Consider the following 20924-nt stretch of genomic DNA (forward strand, 5'->3'; position numbering starts at 1 on the left):
TGTCTGTCAAATAAATAAATAAAATCTTAAAAAAAAAAAAAAGAATCTTCACTTGAACATCGTGGGCAAGTCAGAACTTTTCTGAGTCTCTGTTTATGTATTTTCAAAATGAAGGTGGTGATAGTGCTTTTCTCCTTGTGTTGTGGTGAGTGTTAAATGAGATAATTTACGCCAAGCACTTACAACATTTCTTGGCATGCAGTAAATACATAGTGAATGAACTTGAGCTTACATCTGTGTTAGTATTTCTCTTTCTGTTTTTTCATGGGTCAGTCTCTTGGAGTCTGATTAGCGCTAGAGCAACTAACACATAAATTAAGTTTCAGAACCCGCAAAACAGAGGAGGCCATGTCTTCGAGATGCTACTGCCATCCTTCCTTATCATATTTCTATGCCAATCACTAGCACTGGCTGGTGGAGGACACTTACCTATCATCTGGGCTTTCCCAGTTTGGGGTCCATGCTTCCGTAATGGTGCTTATCACATTCTAACGTGTCTGTTTCCCCTACCTGACAGTGAGTTATGGCAGGGCTAGGCACAAGAGTAGGGGCTCAGAGATACTCGTGGAAATTTTTTAAAATAAAATGTCATTTGCATATATCCTCCTAGGACCTTAGCCTCTTCTGAAGAATAAACTGGGCACTTCTTTTAGGACGGCAGGGCACCTGCTTCCTTCCTCTTGTTCCAATCCCTATTCCTTCCATTCCCAGACACCTGCCTCCTGCTCTGAACAAGTGTTGGAAAGCAAATATGGCAGAAATAAATACCATTCAAGCAGTGCCTACACTGCAGGGAGCCCATAAAGGAGAAGGCCCCTCTAAACTGGAGATCTGTTTATTTTGCAATTAACAAAAGGTCAGGAGGCCTGGCATAGAATCCAAGCGTTACTCTGCTGTGATAGCAAGAAATGTGGGGTTGGGAAGTTATAGCTGGGGATTTGGAATTTTTATTATGAATTCCAGGAAGCCAAAGTTTTCTGGGCAATATGTGAATCGTGGCAAAGCATTCTGCCATCCTTTGACCCAAAGTTAGCTCCTTTTTGGTGATATAACAAGGTCAGTAGGTCATGGGAGTTCTGCCGGGTTACCTTAAAATGACCCCTTTTGAGGATGTAACAGATTATTAATCAGGAGCCATATCAAGGAGCTATGGCTAGGGAGGAGCAAGCTTTCAACCTTTGATTTAGGAGCTGGGAATTTACAGTTCTCTTTCTTCTGCAGGGCCCTAAATTGTCTTGACATAACTCTAACAGGAACATTCGTACGGCGGGCGCTGTCTTCACCACAGGGCATTATGGGATAGTGTCCGTTCAAAAAAAAACAAACAAACAAACAAAAAACACCGCACTGAGCACCTACTATGTGCCAGGTACTGAGCTCGGATGATGGAGACACACAAAAGACCAAGACGTTGTCCTCTAAGTACTTGAGGCATGCAAAGGGAAATGCGGTCCGTTGTTAGGGGCGGCTCCATGTGGAGCATCACAGTGTCAGAGGGTCAGGGCAGAGTGGGGCCGCAGGCCGAGAGTGGCCCATCTTGCGGCCAGGGAAAGGGCCAGGGACAGGAAGCACTTCACAGAGGAGGTGATGGATTTCAGTTGCCCGAAGGAAAAGAATCCTCTTAAATAAGAACGGTGCCTCCCTCAGATTCTGCCGCTGTGGCCACAGTATCATGGACCCTCTTCTATGGGCTTGTAGCTACTCGTGCTCTGAAAATTGGTTTTGAAGTGTTATTTGTAAGATTGTGCATCTCAAATTCATTGACTTTGCTTTTGAAGCCAACATGCGTATGCTTTTCTGTCCCTCCGTTAATGCATCTATTTGGTTGCTTAACAATGGAGCGTTTCTGTACTACACGTGTCATCTGAGGACGGAAACTTCTTGGAAGGGGAATCCCTTTGTTAGAAGCTGCCTGCCTCGTAAGCTTTTAAAGCTTATTTCTCGAGGTGCATGCTGGGAGGTGAGCAAGGATGAAGTATCTGGGCTACAAAGCCCCGTCCAGAAGGCCTTCCCCTCTGACCACCAGTCCGTCATATCTCTGACCAGAGGCCGGCCAGTGGAGCTCACATCTCCACAGTCTCCACACTCCCTTTCTGTTGCCTAGAACCAGAACCGGAGGAACATCTCTGGTCCTTTTTCATTCCTGTGGCTCTCAAAATGCTTTCCCATCAGCAAGTCACAATTTCTGTGATACAGGAGGCCAACACAACAATCACCCAACATGTATATAGGAAACCAAGCACGTATTTGAAGTTTCTGCACCTGGTTCATGTCTTCCTGGGAAACTCCAAAAAATATACATCGAAATAATGTTTACCCGCAGGTCCCTTAAATATTGAATAGCTTTTGGCTAACTTTTTCTCTTTTTTTGACCACCTGGTTTATAGCTTGTGGATCTTGGAAAACATTCTTCAAAAACAGCACGTTGGGGCGCCTGGGTGGCTCAGGGGTTAAAGCCTCTGCCGTCGGCTCGGGTCATGGTCCCAGGGCCCTGGGATTGAGCCCCACTTCGGACTCTCTGCTCCGCGGAGAGCCTGCTTCCTTCTCTCTCTACCTGCCTGCCTCTCTGACTACTTGAGATCTCTGTCTGTCAAATAAATAAATAAAACCTTAAAAAAAACCAATCTGTTAAAAAAAAAAATAGCACATCACAAGTACTGTAATTCACAGCTGTTCTGAAGAGAGTGATTCTTCTATGATGCTTCTAAATTATGCCCTTGAAGAGCATTTGTGCTTTCCATTTACAAATGAGTGAAAAGTAATTTAATTTGGCATTAGCTAGGGGCGCCTGGCTGGCTCAGTCGGTTGAGCGGCTGCCTGGCTCAGGTCATGATCCCAGGGTCCTGGGATCAAGCCCCACATCAGGCTCCCTGTTCAGCCGGAAGCCTGCTTCTCCCTCTCCCACTCCCGCTGCTTGTGTTCCCTCTCTTTCTCTGTCTCTGTCTCTCTCTGTCAAATAAATAAATAAAATCTTGAAAAACATAAGTTGGTATTAGCTTAATAATGACCTTTATGGAACAACAAAAGAGTCAGTCCATGGAGAAAACAAAGCTGTTCGGCACTAGGCAGGAAAGTCAGGGCCCATTCTTGTTGTAATGCAACTCGCGAATGGAAACCAAGGTAAATAACAAGTGGGGAGAAATTGTCACCTATGGATCCTGATAGTGAGATGTCAAACAATGTGTCTCAAATTAAGAGAGGGAGAGGGGGAGAAATCCCCTCTTTTGTTTCACCACTTACAAACGACTCGAAAATCTGCCTCAGCAAAATCTCATCTATTTGGACTAATGGGGGTGGGGGCAGGCAGACCAGTCTGAATTAGTGACAGGTTGGAATTCTGGAATGTTTTAAAACATGCCCTTTTATTAGCTGAAGTCTATGTGGACAATAACTCAAACTAACTGCTCGCTGTGGTTCCCAAGAGAGACCCTCAGAGACTTGCTTTTGTGACTAGATAAGACCCATTTGTTCTTAGCAGTTCCCATCGACTCATAAACAGTGTGCTGAAGTCCTTAAAAACAATTTGTTCCTAAAGGAGATGAAAATGCATGTGTGATGTAGCTTAAAGAACCCTGCCCAGCAGACTCTTCCTTCATGGAAAGTGCGAAGAGATCTCGCCCTAGAATCTTCCCCACACAGTTGGTGGCACCTGAGGGACTGAGGCGTGGCTGGCCTGGTGGGGAAAAGAGACCCAGTGGTCTCTGTCAAGAGATACACAGAATACGGAGTTGGGAGAAATATCCCCATTCCCACCTCAGCCTCCTCTGGAATACTTCCGGCATCAAGGAGATCACTACCTCTGGAGGCCGGGCAGTGCACATGTCTGGAAATGGGTTTTCCTTTGTTCTCGGTTACTTGTGGGGAGGACAGCCCCCTTAAACCCATCTGCGTGTGAACTTGCCACATCAACGTTGTGTCCCCAGTCTCCTTCACTTGGGCGTGAAAGTGGGAAGTTGACTTTGGTTGCCCACCCATCTCCTTTCCTCCCCCACTGCTTCCCCTCTCGTCCCAGAACCCTGTCATATAAAACAGGGAGCAAACTGTTAGCTCAAACCCATTCTTGTCCCTTCCCAGGTAAGTATTTGCCTACTTATAAGGAATTGTGGAAGATCCTAATCCTTCCAGATTTTAAAGGAAGAACTGTAATTTTGCAGTGCATGACGGGCAATGGCGTTTGTTGATATAGTTTGGAGAAACGGATCAGGAGCCGCATCCGGGCAAATCATACCGTGTGGACAGCCTGCCCTCCCTCCGTCCCCAAATGCACTCACCTTTGCTCTGTTAGGTAATGTAAATATACAGCTGCCTCTCCATATCTGGGTTGAATGTTTGTGTTCTCTTGTCTGTGTGGCCTTGACACGCCTGGCCACATCACGAAGGGTCTGTATTACAATGTAAACTCCAGCAAAGAACTCGTGTTTGTTAATCTTCGTACAATTCTCACAAAAGAGTGTTCAATATTTTTTAATTACACACATCAACATTTTAAATACACCTATCCTGAAATTCACCATCGTAACCATTTTTAAGTGTATAGATCAGTGGTGTTAAGACATTATATAGTAACTCTCCATTCCTCCCTCCCCCAACCCCCCAGCCCCTGGCAACCAACCATTCCACTTTCAGTCTCTATGAATTTCCCTACTCTAGACACCTCATTTAAGTGCAATCATACCATATCAGTCTTTTTATTTCACTTAGCATAATGTCTTCAAGCTTTATACACGCTGTGGCATATGTCAGAATTTCTGTCCTTTTAAAGGCTGAACAACATTCCATTTGCATGCACAGACCACATTTTGTCTATTCATCTCTTGCTGGACACTAGGGTTGTTTCCACCTTTTGGCAGCCGCAAAAAAAAAAAAAAAGCTGTATTGTCATACGCATATCCATTCAAGCTTCTGCTTTCAGTTCTCTCGAGCATATGCCTAGGAATGGAATTGCTGTATCATACGGTAATTCTCTTTTGAACTTTTTGAGGATAATCAGCATTGTTTAACGAGACTGAAGAGGAGAAACATAAACTAAGATGCATCATTATATTAGAGTCTCTCTTTTCACCACGTCGTCTATTGAGTAGTTCTCATGTGCTCAGTGCTGCGTCTGAAACAACGGTCTGTCCCTATGGTGTAATCTCCATAAAAGCGGGCATTTCCATCTCTCCTCTTGACTGGCAGAGGCCCAGAGCCTAGGATAGTGCCTGGCTTTCATTTGTTCACCCGTTCAGCAAAAACTGCTGAGGATCTAGTATGTGGCTGGGCGAAATGCTCATGAGAGTGATCATGAGCCGCTGAAGAAGGCAGCGTTCCCTGTCTGCTTGGCCAAGGGACAGAGTGGATCAAAGGAGGCAACAGGGTCTTTCTCAATCACTTTGTGCCCTATCAGCTAATACTGGCAATCCCCTGCTTGCAAAGGGAGACTGGGGTGAATTTAGGACTCAGAGAGAGCAGCTCAGCTAGAAACGACCATCATTAGAGACAGAAACCTTTTCCAAGTGGTCCCGGACAGACAGCCGCCCATTCACAATACTGAATCCATACTGAATGAAGAGGAGAGCAGATCAACTCTTCCCTTAGCAGGACACGATCAGCTCCTGGCTGAAAAAGAATTTTGTTGTTGTTATTTCATTTTTGCCTCAAATCTGAGGGAGGAGATGGGGGGCCCCTGTGGCCCAAGCAGCGCCTTTGAATTAGGAGGCTCAAGAAATCAACCTACAGGTTACCTGGTACTCAGTCAACCCTAGTTAGTTCAACCAGGTTAACCCTTGAACAGCACAGGTTTGAAAAGCCCAGTTCTGCTCATATATGGTTTTTCTTCTTCTTCTTCTTCTTTTTGCAATAAATACAACACAGTACTGTAAACATATTTTCTCTTCCATACGATTTTTGAGAGTGATCCCTCCATAACATTTTTTTCCTAGCTTACTTTATTGTGAGAATACAGTATAGAACACATACAACTGTATGTATTAATTACTTAATTATGTGTTAATTGACGGTTTATGTTATTAGTAAGGCTTCTGGTCAACAGTTGTTAAGTTTTGGGGAAGTCAAAGGTTATATGTGGATTTTCTACTGCATGGTGGGTCATCACCCCTAACCCCGTGCAGTTCAAGGGTCAGTTGTAGGTACAGAATCGTGTCGGGGCTCTCTGGGGTTCACAAAACCCTTCGGTTCCCCTCCTCTAACGTAGCATGAGAGACGCTGCTGGAACAGTGGAGCCGGGAGAGAAATGGCTAAGGTTCCTCGCAGTTAAGCCCTCACAGGCATTTTGCAATTCCACGCTGACTCCAAATAGGCCGCTTCTCCTCCCTTCTTCCGTGAGCCCCAGTGATTTTCCTGGTCTGTCTCCCTACTTCTGAAACCACCGCCACTTAGTCCATTTCTGAGGGTCCTTTTCACCTCCGTCTGGCCTTTGGGGTTAGGATTAAGCTCTCTAGCTCTCCCCTTCTTGCCGTCACCCCCAATGGTGCTGATACCGCGAGGGAAGAACAAAGTCACTAGTATGGAAAACGGTGATAAAAACGCAAGACGTTTCACAAAGTTCTTGTAATCAATGTCCCTGCTGCTTTCCTTGAAGGTACCCAGAAGCCCCAGGGGTCTCCTGTTTTCTTTTATTTGTGAGGGCGGCGTTGCTTATTTCTTATAGGCTAAGGCTGCACTAATTAGCAGAGCATTTGAGGCCCTCTCCAAGCCACTCGGGCCCACCGTCCCATTATTACCCACCACTCGTCCTCTAGTCCACACAAACTGTCTGCCCTCCGCAAATGGTCTCCTAATTGTTTCCCCCTCAAATAGCTGAAACTATTTTCATTCCTGTTTCCTGGTCTTTGTCCACATTAATTCTGTCAGGCTCTCTGCTACCCTTTCTTCAGGGCTTGGAGTCTTACCTTTTGTGACGACCAGGGGTCCTTGGGGGAGAATGGCCTCCTCCCTGGAATTCCAGTAATCCTTCTCGTCTGCCCCTTCCCCGGATGTGACCCACGGGAGTACATGTGTGTGCGCATGTGGAGGCAAGCGCTTCTGTCTGTCTCTGGGGCTGACACAGTGCCGTGGCCCGAGCAGGGCACTCCGTAAACTTTTCATTTCAGTGACGACGCAGGCTCTCGGAGCCGATGCCTTCTTTCCTTAGGTGGTGTTTACTAACATGAATGAAGCGCTGCTGAGACTTGCTCACGTTTTGAGAAAAGATGGGGATGGTGATGACTCAGTGGCAAGATCTTTTGGCAGAGAATTCATCTCGAAAATACTCGTACTATCCTAGCAACTTAACACGTAACAAGGGGAAACAGCCGAACCAGTCTGAAGATAAAGCAGGAGAGATTTTAGCCTTTTAGTCGGCAAGAATTTCCCTCCCTTCCTCTTTCTTCCTTCCTTTTCTTTCTTTCTCTCTTTCTTTCATTACCAAGGTGATTAAACACTGCAATGAGCTACAGAGGTAGATTATTGAGAAAATTTGGAGGGGTGGACAATTTATTCATTCATTCAAAGGAAAACTGGCAGGCAAAATAAAGGAAGGGGGGAAAAGTTTAAGTATGAGGGATTTGGCATGCATCCATGGAAAACAGAGGAAGGCGGATAAAATCTTTTTTTGGGGGGGGGATTTTTTTGGTCTCTCAACTCTGTATGGCTTCCCCAGCAGGATGAAGAGCCTTGTGGAGGGTGGGGCTCCTTCTTGACTGTGTTGTAGAACCATCAAGAAGGCCAATAAAATAAAAAAAGGCTGCAGATGTTTTTCTCCTGGAGAAGGGATTGGAACGGTTCCTGAGGAACTGTTGGTTAATGGCGATATACTTTCAGTCACGAAAAGATACGGAGAGGCTGACAACTTTAGCTCTGATATACCTTACCCAAAGGAGTGTAGGGGCTGGGGCGTGCTGAAGTACATACTCTTACAAAGAAGGGGGGCATCAGGGCTGTACAGACACAGCCTCGCACAAGGGGCCGGACGGGAAGTCGGAGACTAAGAAGTTGTCACTCAAGGAAAACAAGAGAACAAAATGAAAATGTTAGAGGGACGCTCACTACTGAGAAAGCAATTTGGAAGTTTGTGATTAGATTCTTGGCGGAAAGTACAGACAACGTGGCATTTGTTGTTGTTGTTGAAAAAGCCGAAGATCACATCCAGTATCTCCAGTCCTAGAAACATCTGATCTTGGACTTGCTTGTTTGAAATATAATTTTAGGTGTCTAAAGAACAGGAATCTATATTTGTAAGAAGTGCTTCTGTTGATTCTTAAGATCAAGCAAGTGTTGGAAGCGCTGTCTTGTAGTAGAAGGAGTTCTGGCAAGGTGTTAAAACAGCAACAAATGATTTCACTTGGAAGAGAAGTCATACAAAAGAAAGAAGGGAAAAAGGGAGACAGGATGGGAAATTTGATTGGGGAAATAAACAATCACTTTTTGCCCTGCTTGCTCCTGAAATTATTTAAGCCAGTAGCAAAATTATACTATGAAATAACTGAATTGCTTACTGTCGCTTGGTACGACACCTGTGTTCTCTCATTTAACGCTGACAACAACCCCCATGACGTGAGAGCTGCTGCTCTGTCCACTTTACAGATTGGGAAACTGAGACTTGGGGAAGGGAAGCTAGGAAAAGGCATAGCTGGGATCCAAGCAGAGGCCTCTGCTCCTCTTAATCGTGTCACTAAACTACTTACAGACATCAAAACAAGCCAACCCCAAAGCCCAGAAACCACAACAGAAGATACAACCAAGGGAAGAGGTTTGGATGAAGAGAAGATAAGGGAAAGAAAGCTCAGTAACACTGATTGGGTCCTGTTCATTGATTACAAATGTGGCTGTGCGCTTTCTAACAGCCAAAAGAAAAAAAAAAGAAACGTGTCTTGATTCAGAGCATCCATAAGATAAAAAGCAGACCTGCTTTTTCAGGAGCGACATCACAGCTTCTGATAGAATTTCCTGAGAGACATGTCTCATGTGGATCCCTGAAAGGAGGAGCAGTGCTTCTATTGAAAGGATTCCCTCCCCACCAAGGGAAAAGGACATTTTGTAGTTACTTCATTTTTTTTTTTTAAACTTGGGAAGACAAATATTGAAGAAGAGAAATCATTTAAATATGGATTATAATATTCTTCCCTTGTAAATATGTTTTACAGTTCACATTTTTTGGTAACAAAAGAGCTCCGTGTGGAGTTTTTGTCCTTGGAGATCTTAAAGAAAAGGGTGGCTATTCCCCTGGCTTGGATGCCTGAAGGCAAGGACTGGCTTAATGGGGCCCCTTCCAACTTGGGGGCTGGGATTCTATCCTTCTGTGGCTGTGCAAACACTTCTACCTGGGGCTGCTTAGCCAGTCTTAAACCTAAAGACTCAGCCACAGAGATGGCCATGAATGCTTCCATTGTGAGGATCCTTTCTGATAAAATAAATGTTTAAACACACACACACACACACACACACACACACACACAGGCTAAAATAAAACCTCCACAACATTCGGGATTAAGACACACCCAAGTAAGACATTTGCTGTAACAAAAGTCTCACTTAGTAAATGCTTGTCACTGGGGACGGGGAGTCAGCACTTAACACTACTCCTTTAACTCCAAGCATTTGCTGAAGTCCTTTGTGTCTTGGATGTCAAAGAAATCTTTTCTAAGGCAGCCATCAGCACCATGTCAGGGGTGATGTTTTAAGCCTAATGTGAAAAAGAGAGCTTCTTTAAAACTTCTTATATGATTAACACGGTTCAATGCCCTTTATGACAAAGCATGGGGAGTGCAAATAAAATTCTCTTCAGGAGGAGACCTTCTTCGGCCCCCCTTTTTTGCTTAAATCATTTCTTAGCCATGTGACACAGGAAAAAGAACTTTCACATTTCGGGGGGCGGTGGGGGAACTCAAGAGACAGAGCTCTGTAGTTTCCACTGACCCAGCTCACTCTGGAGTGGGGTGAAGGGCCCCCAGGAGCCTTCCGTGGGGGGCCTGGGGAGAGGCCGAACCCCGGGAAAGGCGAGAGAGAATCGAGCTCACGTCTTGGAGTGCGTTCGGGAATGTTCTGTGGCGAGAGCGAACACAAGCCCCTTTGCCTCTGAGTTTGTTTGAATCTGCGGCACGGCCAGGAAGAAGGCACACGGGAGGTTTCTGTAAAAAAGGAAAGAGGTGCTCGCGCAACAAAGAGGGCTATGTCCACCCCGCTGTTGACGGACAGACTTCATCCTTGCCACAGAAGGTGTCACCCTCTGGAGTGCTTGCTGGACTGCTACTCTAACAGGTTTTCCCTTTATAAACAGAGGCCGGCTGCTTTGGCGTTATCTACTTGATTCTAAAATAGCTCGTCAATTGAATAGCGTTCAGGTTGTTTATGCACACACAAGGCCCTTTGGAAAAAAAAAAAAAAAAAACCTTTTCATGTCGCCAAACGGGCATTTTGAAATCAACTAATTGGATGGTTGTCTGAATTCAACTCGTTGTTTTAAAAATAACCAGTTGTTCCACTGAATTACATTTTTTTACCCCCAAGCCAATTGGTGTGTGTAGACAGAGCTTGAGTCAATCCAGATGGCTGGCTGCATTTTTGACTTGAACTGACTGGATGTTTTGTGGTCAGACATATACAGCTCTTGATAGCCACTGGGGAAATGGAGTGGACGGGAAGAAAGGTGTAGCAAAGTTAGGAGAAATTATATCAACAAAAGTTTCCATCTTGAGGGCCGTGGATTCGGACATTTTTCTGCAATCAATCCTCAACACACACACACGCACATGCACGTGCACACACACACACACGTGCACGCGCGCACACACACACACACACACACACACATAGTTAAGAAAACAGAAATAAAGTAATAACATCCCTCCCAGCTGGCTCGGCTCACGGCTGTGGGTCTTTTCTTTCTTTCTCTCCACGAATTTCTTCACTGCTTGGGTGGCCTGGCAAGTCAGCTTCATAGGGTTAGCCCCCTCGTAGGCTAACTTTTCCTTCCTGTGGGGAGCTCTCCTTGGAGGGACTCTGTGCTCCTCTCAGCCTGTGAAGGCGAGGTAGAAAAAAGAGGGCTTCGGCCAGACCAGTACCCCCTAATTCCAAGCATGAGGCCTGACTCTGACCCGTGGAACCACTTTTCCTCAGGAAAGCTGTGGATTTCCTGTAATGAATGTAAGCGGCCCTCCTTACCCAGGCATCACTACTACAGTCGGAGAAATTCTGAGTTTTGTATCATGGATAGTCTCCGTAATTAGCTATCAAATTCCACTGGCCCGAGGAAGTGCGATTTCAGAGGCTTTCAAAGGCTTCTTCATTTGGACTTCTCCTTTTGATTTCATTTACCTTTCTGATAACAGGATGAAAGCAAAACAGAGCCAGACTTTCCCTGAACCACTTGAGGCTTTGCATGTACAAGGAGGAAAATGTTCTCCAAACATTTAAAATCCAACTGCAGGGTGATTTCCAAAACATCTCCCAGTTTCAGCGCCCCCCCACCCCGCCCCTCTGCCCCCAAATTCCAAGTGAATCGTTACCAACGAACTCGCTTTTCCATCACCAGCACTGTAGCTTTTCTATCTTGTGCAAAGGTCATTGTTTGCAGTAAAGGGAAGAGCAACACAAAACAGTTCTGAAACCTGGCCCAGTCTATATGGTCTCCGACTTTTCTCTCTCATCTAGTAAATCCTAAATTGGCATTGTGTCTCATAACATGGCATTTTTCAGGCCTGGCTCTTGAAGGTGAATATTGATTCCCCTGAGCCTTTCAAAGACATCTGGATAACATTCAAAAGTTTTTGCCTATGACATTTAGGTTTTAAACCACTGCCACATGGCTCGTTGGGAGTTTTTAAATTGTTTTATCTTTTAGAAATGGACGGGGAATGACTTGGGTTATGGTCCCGTCTCTGGGGCTGACCTGCTATGTGATCTTGGGATCATCACGCTATGTCTTCGAATCTCGGGGGTTTTCTCATCAATGTTATGGAGGTAATAATACTTGCATGTCTGGTCTGTCTCGTGGGGCTGTTGGGAAGAACAATCCGGATAAGGTACGGGGAAGCCCTTTGTGAGAAGCATGAAGGCTTAAAACAAATGTAAGAGAGTTGGAAAGGAGACAAGTTAACTGGGGTGATTAGGCAGTCCTGGAAACCGGGCCCCTCCTTCTCACATCCAGAGGCATGTTGTCAGGGCCCCAAATTACCCTGCGTGGCACCATCACTTTAATCCCTGTTTCTTGGATGTAAACACCCCAAAAGATCAAATTCTAAGAAAAAAAAGATGGTCTGAATAGATATATTGCCTCAGTTTGAAGAACCCATAATAAGATTAGTACAGGGGTAAGGAAACTTGGCAGGCTTAACGTTCTGTTAATATCAGCGACGCTGTGAGTGTGTTAAAGGTACATCGTTAATAGTGCAAGCCCTGTTCGCAGCCAAACTCAAGTGAGACAGATATTCCCCCTGGATTTCAGAATCATGACTGGTTCAGGTGCAAACACAACGGCTCAGAGAAAGAGCTCTGTTGATCTGCTCATCGCAGAGTCAAGAATTAAACAGTGCCTGTGAGAAGAGACAAAGGGATGATAGGCAAATCCATCCTTCATTCTTTGATTTTTCTCTTTAACCGTCTCAGGGTTTCCCATTCTTGAGTATTGTAGGGGCATCTGATAAACCCCAGATGGTTAAAAAACACACAGAATCCTGCTTTATATTATCATCTTGTCTAGCTGCCGGCATGTGATTAAATGACCTTTTTGCCATAGGAGCAGTTACACTGAGGAAGATGAACTTTCCCTTCCACATGTGGGAGAAATGTTTTCCCTGCACAGATAGCCATCCGCCGAAAGCCTGGCATTGTTTCCAGTTGTCAAGAAATCATTGGCCTTTTTCCTCTAAAGAAGAGTCAATTCGTTGCCTAGTATCGAGCAGAAAAAAAGAAAAGTAAATACAGCATGATATTTCTGTACAGCAGTAAATTAGAAACGGTATGAGTGTATGTGAATACAACTGTGGAGTTTAAAACTGGGGTAGATTTGGCTGCAAGCTCAAGTTTGAAAGCTTTTTTTTTTTTTTTTTCAGAAGTGAATTTGAGCTCCTGTAGTTACATCCAGGAAATACGAGCCATTACGAAGGCTGGGAATTGAGGGTAAGGCCAAAAAAAGGGTCTGGAAATGTAATTGTAATTGGGGAGGCCAAATGACAGAGGTTAAGCCCTGGGAAATGGAAAGGCAAATCGGTGTCTGAGAATTCCTGGGCCTGTGGCAGGTCTCTGGCTGTAGCCTGGCCATGGTACCCTCCACACTGGACCTGCTTTAAGGGAGGCTGCTGGAGGGTTGAGCTGGAGCCAAGAGCGTGTACTTAAAGGAGAGCCTCTGAGAGCACATGCCCCCCTCAAACTTCTGAATCCTATAAAATCTTGATAATCTGGCACACCCCAAAGCTGGCACTGTGGCAAACCCAGCAGTGAACTCGCAAGGAAAAATGCAAGATCTCAGTTAGGCCTGATCACTCTGGTGGCTAAAAACAAAACTGGGTAAGGACCATGAGGGTAAGAATTTTGCCCCAATCGTTGTATCAACAGTGCTTGGAACCTAGTGACAGTTCAATAAATGTTGTTTGTAAAAAAAAAAAAAAAATAAGGCAATCTATATTAAAAACAAAAAGCAAACAGAAAACCTGGCTTCCATGGCCCTTAAAAGAAATACTCTTCAAGTTCATAAGATAATGTGAATATCTACAATGTACCAGACAATTTACCTATATTATCTGTAGTCCTCGCAAAGACCTTGCAAGGTTATGTTTCTCCTAGCATATGGAGAAGCCAAAGGAATATTGCAGTGGACACCAGTATTCTACAATTAACACTATATTAACACTATATTTGTATTATCACATGAATTTATCTACCCATCAATTCATCAACCAAGGTTAAGCTTTTAATTCTTGTTTTTTAAAAGAATTTATTGATTTATTTGACACACAGAGAGCACAAGCGGGGGGAGCGGCAGGCAGAGGGAGAAGCAGGCTCCCCACTGAGCAGGGAGCCTGACGTGGGGCGCTCAACCCCAGAACCCCGAGATCACAGCCCCAGCTGAAGTCACACGCCCAACCAACTGAGTCACGCAGGCGCCCCTTTAATCCTTGTTTTGTAAGTGAAGGCTCAACCGGGAGGGCAACTGGCCTAAGGTCACCTAGCTAGTAAGTAACAGAGCTGGAATTTGGACTCAGGACTCTCTGCCTCCAGAACCCACACTCACTCCCCCACGCTGTGGGGACTCTTGTGATCCGCGTGTTGCAACATCAGTTAAGGCAAGTAAACTAAAGAGCGGGATGAAACTGACCTGTGGTTGAAGTTACTAGTGACGAGTATTGACAGCAAAGGAACAGCCCAGGAAGGGCCTTTCATTCCAGAATTATAATTTGTAAAAAGCAGACTCATGCAGGACAGTTTGGAGCTCTACATGTTCGGTAGCATACATTAAAGAGGAAGGGACAAATCATCACAGGGGATTTTTGTTGTGCTTGTTTTTAAGAAAGCAAGTTTCATGATGTGTCATGGGTCCAGCACAGAGTGGACTCCAGTGAAACACCATTTCTGTATATTCACAACCTCGTACACAAGTTAAATATGAGCAAACAAAGCAGCAAGAATAGGTTAGATTTCCTATACTTTGCTTAATAAATCAGGGAAATAGGCAAGACATTTCAGAAAGATTTCATAGAAAGGATTGACACAGGTCTCTTGACAGGGAAAAATTAATAATAAACCCTCCTAAAAGTTTACTACCAGCATTTCCAGGCAATATAGTAACCTGTTAGACCCCCCAAGCAGCAAGATTTAGATAAACATAGTCTCTTACCTTTAGTACTTTACAATCTTCAGGAGTCAACATCAAAGCTCCAGTCACTTAAAAATTTTAATGACGTAATTCTAAACATCTCTGACTGAGATTTCCGGAGATAAAGAACATACAATAGAAGTATGTCTGTTTGTGTCAATAGAAGTATGTCAATCTTGCAATATTGCTTACAACAAGCATGCCTGGGCTGCTCGTTAGGAGAAAAATTCGATTCTAAAGGTTGCACACACTACTTGGATGAAGAAGAGCACGGACGGACCAACAAATATTTCTCAGGACTCTCCTGTGGAGATTACACCCCCAATGCTGGGGTGTGTGTTGTGAGGGCTGCGTTCAGGCATCCATTCTACACATATGTGGGGGTCCGCGATGCTCTAGGTACTGTCCTCAAAGCGACATATAGAAGTGTCAGATTCCTTCCTTTAAGGAGTTCAAAGTCACAGAAACAGACTCAGAGCTGGAAGGAATCTTAGAGAGAATATAGACCACCTTCCTCAGTTGGAAGTTAAGGAAGCTGTGGGTTCAGAGATGTTAAGTTACTGGTCCAAGGTCACAATGCTCAGAGTGGCAGAATGAGAATTAGAAACCAGCTCTTTGGACTGCTAGTCCCATGTTCCTTCCATTATTCCAGTCGATTTGGGAAGACTGGATACTCCCACGTAAAACAGCTTCAGAACAATAGCAGACAAAAAGCTGCTAACAAACCATATGGTATAAACCATGAGTTTAACAGGAGTTAGAGGAGGACTGGAGACATCCAACAGAGCTTAAATCTTCTGAGTAATGACATGCAATTTATTTATGGCAGGGGAGACTTGCTATGTTTCTGACATGTTGTAAGGATGAATGAGATGAAGGCATTCCAAGGAAGCAGTACTTCCCTCTGGATCTTATCATCTTGCTCTAAGAAGATATGTTTTGGTACACAGGCTTGCATCTCCTTTATTTACAACAGAAAACATGATATAAAATTGGCGGTGGGGGGATAATCAGTAAAATAAAATATGAAAGCTGTGGAGTCCAACTTCTGTTTTGCAATTTACACCAACATCTACCAAGATGCAAAATTTCACGAAAACTATATTTACTCTCTTCTGAGCATTGCTGAGTAAAAGTGAGCCAGAGAAGAAGAATGTTTCTATGGGGAAATTTTTGCAGGATAAACCTTTTAGTTCAAAATTTATCTTCAGATGGACTACGCATTACCAGAATGTGTTTATGTGTTGTGATTTTAATAGGAACTCTCTATAAGTAGGGAAGGTGGGGATTTATTTTTGTAAAGAAAAGCATCACAGGGCTTTATTTGAAAACTATTTATGAAGTGACTACCATGGCACTGGGCACATCCTAGGATTCCTTTATTTTATATTATTTTTATTCTCTATCTGACGTGTACAAATACTTGGGGAAACTACAATAAAAATGAATGACTAGAAAAACTGAGAAGTAAAACCAAGATACAGGACCATTTTGAAACAATTATAAGATTCAACAGCGGGACCAATTCATCATGGGCTTCCATGTGGCTGCGGTATCAAAACGCTATAAAATTTTCTAAAGGCTTACTCTCCCTTTTTGTACTTAAATTTGGCACAAGCCGGCAGTGCAGGGACCAGCACAAGCACACAGACCACACTTTGAGTAGCGCTGTACTAGAGGAAATAGAGAAGTGTAATGAAAACCCACGCTCATCTAAAGCTTACAAGTCATGATGGGAGACAATGGTCCCTCCAGGTGTTGGTATCGCAAATTTGGCAGACGCTGGGCTTAGCTGGTAGGGTAGAATGTTTTGGTATGCTCTCCCCTTCCTTCAGCAGCAGGCTCCCACCACACTGTTGCTCAGGAACACAGTTCCTCATGGATAGATAGTCTTTATGATGACTATAGAGTTAGGGCTGTGGTGGGGATGGCCCTTTCTTGAGAGTTGCCACTTTGGAAATTCCCCGAGACTTAGAACTGTGGATGGGGTTTGGGAAGTGGGATGGGAGAGGTGGTTGAGAAAGCACGAGTTGCTCCCTGTGGTGGTGGCTGTCAATTTTCCTCCCCCAAATTGCTGGGAATTCAGGGAGCTCTGAGGATGAGAAAGGACCCTGATGGAAGGAAACAACGTGAGAGGTCAACAGGTTGGAGGTCCTCTGTAGACCTCCTGGAGACCTAGGCTCCAGAGCATAAAGACCCGGGGGGGGGGGGGGAAACAACACAGTAAAATTACTTATAGGTTCTACACACCATACGACAAAATAAATATATTACATTACGTAAAGCACTGTGTTTTTTGGGCCACGGTAATTCAAACCAAAACAAAGGATGTGTGAATTGCCATGTGGCACATAAAGCCAGGCTTCAGACATCACCAGACTTTCGATTTAATGCTACCATAGTCTCAACTACCCAACTATAAACCCCTTAAATTGTTTAGAAAACCAAATATCTTATGCGAAAGACAAAATATTAGCTATAGAGAGATACACTATATCTGCCCAATCAAAAAAAAAAAATCAATGGACTAGGGGTATGAAGAAATATGTTAGGAATCTAGATCAATATCCCTCATACAGAGACAGAACAGAATAATTTTTTATTTATAGTAATCAACATGATGCCACAAATAAAAATTTCAATAGTTCCCCCCCCAAGTCTCAGATCTAGCTTTACAAGAACCTCAGTATATTTTGTGGATTTACTGAGGGCTGAGCATAGTCCCCAGTCTGAGGAGAGGCTATCCATCCACAACTCATAATGCAAGCATCTCAGCTGGCCCTATTAATTTTCCATACACACGGAGCCAAACTCTGCCTGGGATTATTATGCAATTTTCAAAATGGCTTTAAGTCTTTCAACTTACAAAGTTACCATTTACATTGCACTGGCCTGCTGGCTGGGATGAATGAATGAACACTCTTTCCCAAAGGACCATAATTCATTCTCTGATCATAGCTTATACATTTGGGAGAATTGGGATCAGTGTGCCTGGCGCCTCCCCTCCTCTCCGCCCCACAAAGGAGTCATACACTGCAAGGGAAGGGGAGACAAAGTGGCTGTGTGCCACGGAGTGCAGAGGTGCAGCTAGGGAGGTGTCGACTGGGGCAGCAGCGGTCCAACGTATAAGCAACTGTCTACATGATGTGATTTCAGGTGCACCAAAAAAGGCCTCATTGCCCCTCAGTTTAAACACTCCCTTCCCACTGGCGAATGCCTGGAATTCCACAGTTTGGAGAGCTCTGTTCCTTTGGCTTAAAGCTTTGATCCCTGTTAAAATACCCGTACCCCTGGGTGGGCAGCCCCATTGTATCCTATCAGGCGGATAGACCATAGGCAGATGAGTCCGAAAGTTTCTTTTCTGAAAGCCGGTCTTGAGGGTAGCGGCGAGGAGGAGAAGGCCCTGTGCACCTGAGGGGGGTGGGGAGCGGAGGGCATCCTCTGGGGGCTGGGGGGGGGGGGCAGGCAAAGGGAACCGGGCCCAAGACAAACCATGTGTGCGTGTGTGGCCGTGTGCACGGCTGTGGAAGAACCCCTCCCATGGCGGCAGCTGCTGAGGACCCTTTCTTAACTCCTTCCCAGAAACCTTGATTTATGCTGCTTTTGGAGCCATGGAACTAGACCCTCCTCCCAGCTACAGCGAGATAATAGCTGCCGGCTACAGCTGGGAATTCTCGAATTCTTTCAAACTGGAGACTAGTTTGAACGAAAGGTGAAGAAAAGTTCTTCTGAGGTCCAAAGAGGAAAATGGGGCCCAACGGTGTCATCTAAATGCTTCCAGTGGGGCCCAAAAGCACAGAACCATGAGTTGTAGAAAGCGAACACTCTCTCGGTCCGCACACCCTTTTGTGTTTCTCGACTGATTGTTTCTCTTTGTCTCTTCCAGCTGGAGTAAGAATGAGTCACTGGCCTGACTCCTAAGGCGAGGAAGGGAGCCTTGAAGGGGGTAAGATGGTTGTTTATGTAAAAGAGAAAAAAGAAAACCCAATCTTAATTCACAGTCACTCATCTGGGCAGTGGAGAGTATGGAATGGGACGAATTTGAGACTTCGGGAAAGGAACTGGATGTTTGTCCGTCCTGGGTCAATAGCTGTTCCTGCCCCAAAGTCTGATCTCCCTTGGGGTCTGTTCGAGTGCCTGAAATTCTACTGCCGGAGTCATCGCTTGGGGGCCGGAAGGCCAGAAAGTCTTTTAGGGGCCCTTACAAAAATGGAACCACTTCTTAAGCGCTGCACATTTTATTCACTCCGCGCTTAGGTTGGGTCAGAGCCTGGAAGAAGCTGCTTGGAGGAGGGGCAGACGTTTTGACGCCAAAGATATAGTCCTCCAAACCTCGGGGCCGGTTTGCCTACGAGCTAGTCCAAATCCTGGTCATTCACATAGCATCCCACAAGTTTTGCCATATCGTCACGTTCGCAATACACTTTCATGTTTTTCTTCGAGCCAGCTCACGTTTTTATGGAAGGCAATTTGTGCCAGCTCTGTCTACTTCGCTTTGTCCTAACGCAGTCATGGGTTAGGGGCACTGCTCATGTATATATTTTTCTAACCCACATTAAAATAAATATCGATGAAAATAAAACCCAAAACCTTCGCTGGCCACCCCCATCACCAGGGATTCACACACTTTACTTTGGGAAGCACTGCTCTGGCACATAAAGAAGTTTATATTAAAAATAGGTCTGTGTCCCTCATTTCAAGGTACTCAATACCCAGTAGTTGAAAACAACTGTTGCCTTTGTAGTTAGTTGCATGAGCTCTGGAAGATCATGAATTTATGGGAGGTCATGTCTTCCTCTGCGAGGTCATGAAATTCAATCAATGCTTGCCTTCCAATCTGCCCTTTGGTCACAGGGCTCCACAGGTGGAACATATCAAACTCACCAGCCAAATTATGACTCTTAATTGGTGTTTCTTTTAAAGTGGATATGTCATTTGTCAAATGTTCAATGCAGGCGCAGGCCTAACCCCAGGCAAAATTATGAAGTAGGAGAAGAATGCCAGATACATAGGCGGCACTCAAATGTTTGTTGAAAAAAGAATGAATGAGCCCTCCGTCCTTGACTCCTCTCCCAGCCCCCACATCCACCAGGTCACTAAGCCTTTTTCATTCTCCTCCCAAATACCGCTGTTAGGTTTTGTTCCACCCCCCCCCACCCCCCCGCTTCCACATCGCCTCTGCCCTGGGCCTTTAGCGCTTCTGGTCTGGATGATTTTCACAGCATTTTAACTGGCTTCCAGGCCTCTTTCTTCTCCAAGCCATTCTCCACAATCCACAAAGTTGCTGCAGAGATCTTTTCCTCAGGCAAATATGATCATGGCATCCTTCTGCTTAACATTCCCTTAAGGGGTTCCCCCGGCTCCTTGGCCTGGCTTCCAGGCTTCACCACCTGGCCCTTGCTCGCTCTCCTCGGGCTTGGTGAGCTCTTCTGACCTGTCCCCCATTCCCAGGTTACTTGTACTTCCCACCCTCCAGTGGGGCCCTACAGGCTCTCCCTCCTCCGTCTCTGTTCCTGCTGCTTCTTTTCCCTCAGCTCCTTTTGGCCTTGTAAGCCTGAGTTTAGGGCACCATTTCTTCTGGGAGACTGTCTCTGACCTACCCTCTCACCCCTTAGAACCCTGCCCTTGCTTCTGTCTTATCACTGACCATGGGCTGTGTTAACATTTTCTATTTGGTTGTTTTCCCCATTCGACTTGTAGCTCTTTGAAGTTAAGTACCAAGGGTTAATCTTTGGATCCTGGGTGTCTGTTTCCATCGCACGTGTCGGGTGCATAGTAGGAGTTCAAATATTTGTTACTGAATAAAGGAATGAATGAATGAGTGAGCTCCTCAGCAACCTGACCTGTCTTTACCTCTTTCCTCAGCCCCCAATTTCTGGCACATGGCCTTCTCTCCCCTGGCCTGGCACTCCGGGAAAATTCATGGCGTGGAGGCTCTCCCTTTTCTTTCCTTATCAAAACCTACTTTTACCTAGATCAGAAACAACATGATCAGAGGATAAACGAATCCACACTGATAAACTAATCCACATGTTAAATCATGTCATTGTATGAAAACTTTTTGAGTTCCTACCCCGTACAAGGCACCGTGCTAAGACGCATGTTGTGGTAAGGGGGGGGGGGCGGTTCACAGAGG

The sequence above is a fragment of the Lutra lutra genome, chromosome X (genome assembly GCF_902655055.1).
Source record: "Lutra lutra chromosome X, mLutLut1.2, whole genome shotgun sequence".
Lineage (NCBI taxonomy): Eukaryota > Metazoa > Chordata > Mammalia > Carnivora > Mustelidae > Lutra > Lutra lutra.